The sequence below is a fragment of the Staurois parvus genome, unplaced genomic scaffold (genome assembly GCF_062004578.1).
Source record: "Staurois parvus isolate SC_StPar_1 unplaced genomic scaffold, SC_StPar_1.0 ptg000952l, whole genome shotgun sequence".
Lineage (NCBI taxonomy): Eukaryota > Metazoa > Chordata > Amphibia > Anura > Ranidae > Staurois > Staurois parvus.
The window spans coordinates 395,027-405,003 of record NW_028318748.1 but is presented as its reverse complement, the minus strand read 5'-3'; positions in this window follow the sequence as shown (position 1 = coordinate 405,003).

Below are 9,977 nucleotides of genomic sequence, written 5' to 3'. Positions count from 1 at the left end.
TCAGGGACACAGAATTGTTACTCAGGGACACAGAATTGTTACTCAGGGACACAGAATCGTTACTGAGGGACACAGAATCGTTACTCAGGGACACAAAATCGTTACTGAGGGACACAGAATCGTTACTGAGGGACACAGAATCGTTACTCAGGGACACAGAATCGTTACTCAGGGACAGACACAGAATCGTTACTCAGGGACACAGAATCGTTACTCAGGGACACAGAATCGTTACTCGGGGACACAGAATCGTTACTCGGGGACACAGAATTGTTACTCGGGGACACAGAATCGTTACTCGGGGACACAGAATCGTTACTCGGGGACACAGAATCGTTACTCGGGGACACAGAATTGTTACTCAGGGACACAGAATCGTTACTCGGGGACACAGAATTGTTACTCAGGGACACAGAATCGTTACTTTCTGCTTCACAACCACTATTGAATTAAAGAATATGTCAGACAACACGCAGAGGAGTGGCAGAGGAGGCAATGTTTCAGGAGCGAGCAGACATGGCAGCAGAGCAAGGGGTCGAGGCAGCACTAGTCGCAGCCAGAGGCCAGTGCTCCCGGTGTCATCCAGCGGTCGTGTCTTCACCGACAACCCTGCCATCATCGATTGGTTGACTCGGTCGTCTTCCTCTTCCCAGGTCACCTCTGACACCTACAGCCAACGGTCGGTGGGTACGTCAGACACAACCGTTAGTTGGCATGGCCCGGGAGCAAGCCCACTGAAATCACGTGTCCTCTACCTGCCCCTGTCCTTTGGTGTTCCCTCACCAAGCGAAGTATCGCATGCTGTGGGCTCAGCCCCACTGTACAGTGAGGAAGAGCTAACAGAGGGCGGTCAGGAACGGGGGGAGACATCCGCCTCTTCAGCAGCCAGGCGAAGAAGTACTGGCGAGGAGAGTGGCTCGGTAGCCGGTCTAGAGACAGGTCTGTCTCCTGACCCACACGCAGCCGAGGGGGCTAGTAGTGACGCGGAGACCCTAATTGATGATGATGAGGCTGATCGCACTTGGCAGCCTCGTCGTCATCAGGCTATTGCTTCCGCATCATCAGGAGAAGAGGGTGCCAGCTTGCCAGCGAGCAAAACAGTCGGTGGGTTGCCCAGGAGGCAGCAGGGTCGCAGCAGTGTCAGTGGAGCCAAACGGCCACGGAGTAGAGCACCAGCTCCACTGCAGCCTACCACCACGGCCAGTAGTGGTGCCGGTGTGCACGGAGGAAGTAGCAGTCAGCCAGTGAGGAGTAGCGGGGGCAAAGTTTCCTACTCGGCGGTGTGGCAATTTTTCGTCAAGCCGCCCGAGGAAGTAAACGTAGCCGTATGTCGACTATGTGGCCAGAAAGTCAAGCGTGGCCAGGGGGCCCATGTTGGGACTACAGCGTTGCGTCAGCATATGCAGCGTCGCCATTCGGTGGCCTGGGAAAACCGTGATAAAGATACGGCGGTTCTGCCTGCCGCAGCCCCCGCTCCATCACCCGCTCCGTTACTTGCTCCGTCACCCGACGTCAATTGCCCTCTATCAGCCAGTCAAGGCTCCAACACCTCTGCTGAGGGGAGTTGTCGCTCGTTGGCATCTTCCGCTCGTTCAGATGCTCCTTCTCCTGCTACTCCTCTTCACGGATTCCGTCAGCAGTCTTTCTTGGAATCCGTTTCCAAGAGACAACAGTTTGCGAGCACGCACCCGACGGTGCAGAAGCTGAACGTCCTCCTGTCCAAGTTGCTGGTGCTGCTGTCCCTCCCTTTCCAAGTGGTGGACTCAGCACCTTTCCGAGAAATGATGGCTTGTGCCGAGCCGCGGTGGAGAGTGCCAAGCCGGCATTTCTTCGCCAAAAAGGCAGTGCCAGCCCTGCATTCACATGTAGAAGAGATGGTGGGCCAGTCTTTGAGCATGTCGGTCTCTGCCAAAGTGCACGGCAGCACCGACGTGTGGAGCTGTAACTACGGTCAGGGACAGTACATGTCATTTACGGCCCACTGGGTGAACGTGGTGCCGGCACAGCCGCACCAGCAACTTGGACAGGTCACGCCGCTTTTGCCTCCACATTTGCACGTCCTTGGTCCAGCAAAGATGTCCGCCTCTACCACCTCTTCTTCCGCCGTGTCCTCAGCCGCCACCCCCGTGCCAAGTCCCATTACCCGACCGGCATATCACATGTGCAGGGCGCAACGGTGTCACGCTGTGCTGCACCTGGTATGCCTTGGCGAACGTAGTCACACAGGGGAGGAACTTCTGAGTGTAATGAACAGAGAGATCGACAGATGGCTGTCTCCGCGCAAACTGAAAATCGGAACCATGTTGACCGTGAACGGAAAGAACATGGTGTCTGCTCTGCGTCAAGGAAGGTTGTGCCATGCGCCATGCATGGCTCACGTGTTCAATCTGGTTGTCAAGCGGTTCCTAAAATCCACCATCCCACTGCAAGACATCCTTAAAATGTCACGTAAACTTTGCATGCATTTCAGCCATTCCTACACCGCAAAGCACACCCTCCTTGAGCTGCAGCGGCAGAACGGAATTCCACAGCATCGCCTGATCTGCGACGTTGCAACAAGGTGGAATTCAACCCTACATATGTTAGACCGCCTTTACGAACAGCGAAAGGCCATCACCGATTTCCTGATGTTACAAGCGGATAAAGGTACTCCCCTGTGTAACTTAGATGTCAGCCATTGGCAGCTCATGCGTGACACCTGCCGCTTGCTCAGGCCCTTTGAGGAGGCCACGCTATTCGTGAGTCGGCAGGACTATGGGATGAACGACGTCATTCCTCTGTTGCACGTCCTGGAACAAATGCTGTTAACAATGGCTGGTCAGGGTGCGGTAGACGTGGCGCACAGATCTTAACGCCACATGACCCCTGTGGGGGCAGGACAGGTAGAAGAGGAGGAGGTAGAGGAGGACATTGGTGCTCAGGAATTATTGAGTGAAATGGGTGGTTTTTCCACTCAGCGGACAGGAGTGGAGGAGCAGGAGCATCTGGTAGAGGAGGAGGAGGAGGAGACAGAGGACCCAGACGCACCGTGGCAGTATGCTGTGGAGATGGAGGCAGGGAGTCCCTCGCATTCCTTGGCACAAATGGCCCATAGCATGCTCGGTTGCTTGCGTAGCGACAGCCGAATAATAACCATCAGACAGAGGGATGACTTTTGGCTGTCCACCTTGTTGGACCCTCGCTACCGTTCAAAAATGGTGGCCTTTTTCACACCTGCTGAGAGGGAGGCCAAAATAAAGTACTATAAAAACCACCTATGTAGTCAGTTGGTCTCTGCCTTTCTGCGCCAACGTCCATCCTCAGACACTGTGGGCCCTGTGCGCTCGCGTTCCGCTGCCATGGCAGCAGGGGAGGGGGTGGGGTGGTAGGAGCAGTGGCAGCTCCACCAGCAGCGGCTGCCTCAGTCTGCAGTCGATGATGAGTAGCTTTCTTCACCAGCGCAGTGAGGAAACTACTAACCAGCCGCAGCAGCAGCAGCATCAGGTGGACCTGGAGCAGGACCTCAAACAACAGGCTCGGGCCTACTTGGACAGCACCCTGCCAACCGAGGTAGACAATCCCCTTGACTACTGGGCAACGAAACTTGACCTTTGGCCCCAACTAGCTGAATTTGCCCTTGAAAGGCTGTCATGCCCGGCCAGTAGCGTGGCATCGGAGCGCGTGTTTACTGCGGCAGGAGGTATTGTAACTCCGCGGAGGACACGACTGTCCACCCAAAGTGTGGAGAGACTCACGTTTGTGAAAATGAATCAGGCGTGGATTAGTCTGGATTTCAAACCACCAGTTCCTGACACAACTGACTAAATCCGCCATGAATCATGCCCCAAACATGTTATTATTTTTAACATAGGCCTCTGTATGGCCTTCAATTTAAGCTGCTTACGCTTCGCCACTCTGCCATGGGCCCCTGTACCGCCTCCTCTTGCTGCTGCCAGGTCCAGAGTGTGTCATGGGTCCCTGTACGGCCTCCCATTGCTGCTGACTTCATCGCCAGACTCTGCCATGTGCCACTTTCAGGTCTCCTTACACTGTTGGTGGGTTCCATTTTGTGATAGGGTGCTGTATGGCCTTCCATTGCTGCTGCCTCCACCGCCACCCTGCGCCATGTGCCTCTGTCGTCTGCTCACGCTGCTGACGGCTTCTGTATGGCTTCAGAATAATGCTGCCTACACCGCCACCCTGCGCCATGTGCCTCTGTCGTCTGCTCACGCTGCTGACGGCTTCCGCTTTTTAACCGAGGCCTGTGTTTGGCTTCCGAATACTGCTGCCTCCACCGCCCGCCCACTGCTGCTGCCAGGCCCGTAATCTGTCATGGGCCCCTGTACCGCCTCCTCATGCTGCTGCCAGGTCCAGAGTGTGTCATGGGTCCCTGTACGGCCTCCCATTGCTGCTGTCTCCATCGCCACACTCTGCCATGTGCCACTTTCAGGTCTCCTCACACTGCTGGTGGGTTCCATTTTGTCATAGGGTGCTGTATGGCCTCCCATTGCTGCTGCCTCCACCGCCACACTGTGGCTCCACACTCTGGTTTTGGCCCCGTGACTGCCCAAATGAGTGAAGTGTGCGGTGATTCTAAGATCGACGGCACTCATCTGCATGTCATACTGACTGACAGTATTAGTTCTCTTCCCCAGCAGACTCCAAGGGCATTTAAATTAAAGGTACAGTGTTCTGCACTAATATAAAGGCTCTCTGAAGCCTAGAAACACCCTTTTTATAAGTTAAATTCGCAGCGAATATATTCGCCTCGAATCGAATTCGGCGAATCAGCCGCATCGAATTTTTGAATAATTCGCTCATCTCTAGTTATAGACTGTCCTAGTCAAAGCCCTGGTCTAAGTCTAATGCTGAAGAAGGCAATACCAGCTTTTGATGCAAAGGGTGCAGCTACTTTTCCCACACTACACCATTACGTCTTTTGATATATTTGTTGAAAAAAGGATGGAAAAGGCCAAGGTGTTCTTGTGTTCCTATCCAGGTATATCACCTTTATCTGCAGGCACCAGGGGCGGACTGACCATTTGGAAACTCGGGCACTGCCCGAGGGCCCAGGGTCAGTAGGGGGCCCAATGAGATGCCCCTGGTACCTTTTTCATAGACTTTTTGAGTTTGGGCAAGGACACAGGGGCCCCATGATCCCCTATTGCCCGGGGGCCCCATGAGTTGTCAGTCCGCCCCTGGTAGGCACTGTCTGAATGAAGATCTAATGTTTGTCTGTTCCAATATGTTGAAAAAGTCCTCAATTTCCATGGGGTGTATTTACTTCACATGACTTTATATTTGTGCTATTCTTTACCTCTGTTTCGTTTAAAGGAAAGCTCTACCTTTAGGGGCGTTTTCTCCATTCCTCCGGAGTAGAGATGTTTTATTTATCAGAAGTGAATGTTCACTGAGTCTAATCATGCTGTATTCATTTCAGCCAACCAATCTGTTGAGCGCCGCTCTTGATTCCGCTGTTTCCCCCCTGGTCTGGGTAGTGATGTCTAACTCTATGATGAATCCCAATCTGGGTGAAATGTGTCGGAGGGGGTGTGTCTTTTGCTAAGTGATGTCATCAGTGTGTGACTCTTTGTTACATCGATACTGCTGGAAAAAAAAAAATCTTGTTTTAGCCCTCATGCACACTTGACATTTTTACAGCGGCTGTTTTTGGCTTTTGATGTTTTTTTTCTACAGCCAGCAAACCCCCCAGCATGTTATCCTATGTGTCCGTACACACATAGACTGCAATCAACGTTTTTTGGCTGGAAAAAAAACCCAGGACTAGTGGGTTTCTAGAGGAATTTTTTAGCTGTAAAAACGCACTAACACTAAAAAACGCAGCAAAATGTGGTAAAACATTGCAAATCAGTGTTTTTGGACTTTTTTTGACAAAATTTTTTTTTTTTTAAAAAAACCCTAAAAACTGCAAACGCGGGAAAACGCCGCTAACCGAGGCTAAGCGCTAATGCAAAAATGCTAAAAAAAGCTGAGAAACTCACATTTTTAACATGCCTTTACCAATGTTATCAAAATGTCCCGTGTGCACGAGGTTCTTATAATTTCCCCCACACACTGGTTTGGCAATCAATGTGAATACAGGTTCTTTTTCTTCAATTTGAACAGTCTCCACTCTTTTAACCCCTTCCTGCTCACCCCTGCCTCCCTTTAAACAGTTCAGAACACCCAGGGGGTGGGAAGGATAGGCCATCGTATGGCCATTGTCAAAGTGGGCACATGATCGGAAGCCGGTGCTTTCGGCTACTGATCTTTAGTCTGTCTTTGTCAGCTCGATCTTTGTGCTGGGAGTGTGCAGTAAGTGTGCTCACTGTACATAAATATTGGCTGCCCAGCAATGCAGAAGTGCGGTGTGTGGGAGTTACGGCCCATTATTTTACAGCCGTGCATATCTGTTGGGCTGTCGTAAAGGAGTTAATTATTATTATTATTATACAGTATTTATAAAGTGCCAATGGTTCGCTCAGCGCTGTACATTACCAAGGGGGACAGAACATGTGACAGAACAATACCAATACAATGCAAAACATGAGGAGATCGTTAATAAATCAGCCCCAATGGGGTTGATTTACTAAAGATGAATAGACTGTGCACTTTGCAAGTGCATTTGCTCCAGAGCTTAGTAAATGTGGAGAAGCTTCAATTTACAAAAACTACCCAATCACATGCAAGGGAAAAAAAAACTGCATTTTTGCTTGCACATGATTGGATGATGGAAGTCAGCAGTGGCTCTCCCTATTTGCTAAGCTTTGGAGCAACTGCACTTGTAGAGTGCACAGTCTATTTGCCTTTAGTAAATCAACCCCTATGTGTTGTGTGAGGTCAGGTACAGAACAACAAACATCAGACCCTCCTAAAGGCCAGAGAACAATCCAGACTTTTGTGTTGAGTTACTGCGAACGTTAAAATGTATCTAAATCTTGCTGCTTACCAATCTTTAGATGTTAATATTATTATTATTATACAGGATTTATATATTATTATTATTATGCAGGATTTATATATTATTATTATACAGGATTTATATATTATTATTATTATTATACAGGATTTATATATTATTATTATACAGGATTTATATATTATTATTATTATACAGGATTTATATATTATTATTATTATTATACAGGATTTATATATTATTATTATACAGGATTTATATATTATTATTATACAGGATTTATATCGCGCCAACAGTTTGCTCAGCGCTTTACAATATAACGGGAGACAATACAGCAACAATGCAGTTCAATACAAGAGGGTTAGGAGGGCCCTGATCCTGGGAGCTTACAATTAGAGATGAGCGAATTTCTCAAAAATTCGATTCGGCTGATTCGGCGAATTCCAGTGTGAAATTCGATTCGATGCGAATTTCTTCGCTACGAAGATGACTTATAAAAAGGGTTTCTAGGCTTCAGAGAGCCTTTAAATTAGTGCAGAACACTGTACCTTTAATTTAAATGCCCTTGGAGATGAGGAAAGAGAAGGAGAAGGAGAAGGATGAGAAGAAGGAGAAGGATGAGAAGAAGGAGAAGGAGAAGGATGAGAAGAAGGAGAAGGAGAAGGATGAGAAGAAGGAGAAGGAGAAGGATGAGAAGAAGGAGAAGGAGAAGGATGAGAAGAAGGAGAAGGAGAAGGATGAGGAGAAGGAGAAGGATGAGAAGAAGGAGAAGGATGAGAAGAAGGAGAAGGAGAAGGATGAGAAGAAGGAGAAGGATGAGAAGAAGGAGAAGGAGAAGGATGAGAAGATGGAGAAGGAGAAGGATGAGAAGAAGGAGAAGGAGAAGGATGAGAAGAAGGAGAAGGAGAAGGATGAGAAGAAGGAGAAGGATGAGGAGAAGGAGAAGGATGAGAAGAAGGAGAAGGATGAGAAGAAGGAGAAGGATGAGAAGAAGGAGAAGGATGAGAAGAAGGAGAAGGAGAAGGATGAGAAGAAGGAGAAGGATGAGAAGAAGGAGAAGGATGAGAAGAAGGAGAAGGAGAAGGAGAAGCAGAAGGAGAAGGATGAGAAGAAGGAAAAGGAGAAGGATGAGAAGATGGAGAAGGAGAAGGATGAGAAGAAGGAGAAGGAGAAGGATGAGAAGAAGGAGAAGGAGAAGAATGAGAAGAAGGAGAAGGAGAAGGATGAGAAGAAGGAGAAGGAGAAGGATGAGAAGAAGGAGAAGGAGAAGGATGAGAAGAAGGAGAAGGAGAAGGATGAGAAGAAGGAGAAGGAGAAGGATGAGAAGAAGGAGAAGGAGAAGGATGAGAAGAAGGAGAAGGATGAGAAGAAGGAGAAGGAGAAGGATGAGAAGAAGGAGAAGGAGAAGGATGAGAAGAAGGAGAAGGAGAAGGATGAGAAGAAGGAGAAGGAGAAGGATGAGAAGAAGGAGAAGGATGAGAAGAAGGAGAAGGAGAAGGATGAGAAGAAGGAGAAGGAGAAGGATGAGAAGAAGGAGAAGGATGAGAAGAAGGAGAAGGATGAGAAGAAGGATGAGAAGAAGGATGAGAAGAAGAAGGATGAGAAGAAGGACATTTCTGTGACAGTTTCTGTCTATTTCTGACAGTTCTGGGACATTCACTCCATACAGCTGTTTCAACCGCTGTATGGAGGGAATGTCATAGAACTGTCAGAAATAGACTATTTATGACAGTTCTGGGACTGTCCTTCCATACAGCGGTTGAAACATTGTATGTATTTGTTTCCATAAATGGATCCATTTATGGAAACAAATACATACAATGTTTCAACCGCTGTATGGAAGGACAGTCCCAGAACTGTCATTAATAGTCTATTTCTGACAGTTCTATGACATTCCCTCCATACAGCGGTTGAAACAGCTGTATGGAGTGAATGTCCCAGAACTGTCAGAAATAGACTATTTATGACAGTTCTGGGACATTCACTCCATACAGCGGTTGAAACATTGTATCTATTTTTTTCCATAAATGACATTCTGCAGATACACTTAGAGGAGCGCTGCAGATACACTTTTTGCCGGCTTGGAATTATTCTTATTTTCATCCTACTTCTTCTTTTTCTTCTTATGAGGATGAGGATGAAGAAGAAGAAGTAGGATGAAAATAAGATTAATTCCAAGCCGGCAAAAAGTGTATCTGCAGCGCTCCTCTAAGTGTATCTATTAGTTTCCATTTAGGATACAGATGTTTCAACCGCTGTACATGTGAAGAAGCTGTGAGAGAACTGTCAGAAATAGAGGAACTCTGCACATACACTTTTTGCCGGCTTGGAATTATTCTTCTTTTCATCCTACTTCTTCTTCTTCTTCTTCATCCTCATCCTCATCCTCTTCTTCTGAGGATGAAGATGAAGAAGAAGAAGAAGTAGGATGAAAAGAAGAATAATTCCAAGCCGGCAAAAAGTGTATGTGCAGAGTTCCTCTATTTCTGACAGTTCTCTCACAGCTTCTTCACATGAACAGTGGTTGAAACATCTGTATCCTAAATGTAAACTAATAGATACAATGTTTCAACCGCTAAACATGTGTTCCTTCTGTCAGAGAACTGTCAGAAATAGCGGAGCTCACTGCAGGGACACTTTTGCCGGCTGATCGGGAAATGTTCGATTCGCGCACCCGAAGTAGGCAAAATTTCGGTTTCGCCGCGAATCGAATATTTCCTGAAATTCGACTCGAATTCCGGTTCGCCTGGTTCGATTCGCTCATCTCTACTTACAATCTAAGAGATGTGATGGCTCATTCGTTTTTTCGAGCTCCTTTTCTTTATTTTCACCTGCCAATTCGGCCAGTAACACGCTTCCTGTCCTAGGGTGACAACATTCATTCACTGTACTGTATCTAAGGAGGAGCATCGTTGTCCCCCTAGAACAAGAAGTTTGGTATGACTACAGAACACCTCTCCCTCTCTTAATCATTGTAACATTGTGGGGAGGTGTTCTGTAGTCCACAGGGATAGCTGGAAACAATGTAACTGTTAACAGTCACTACAGGCAGAGAGCACAGAAAAGTATGAAGCACACT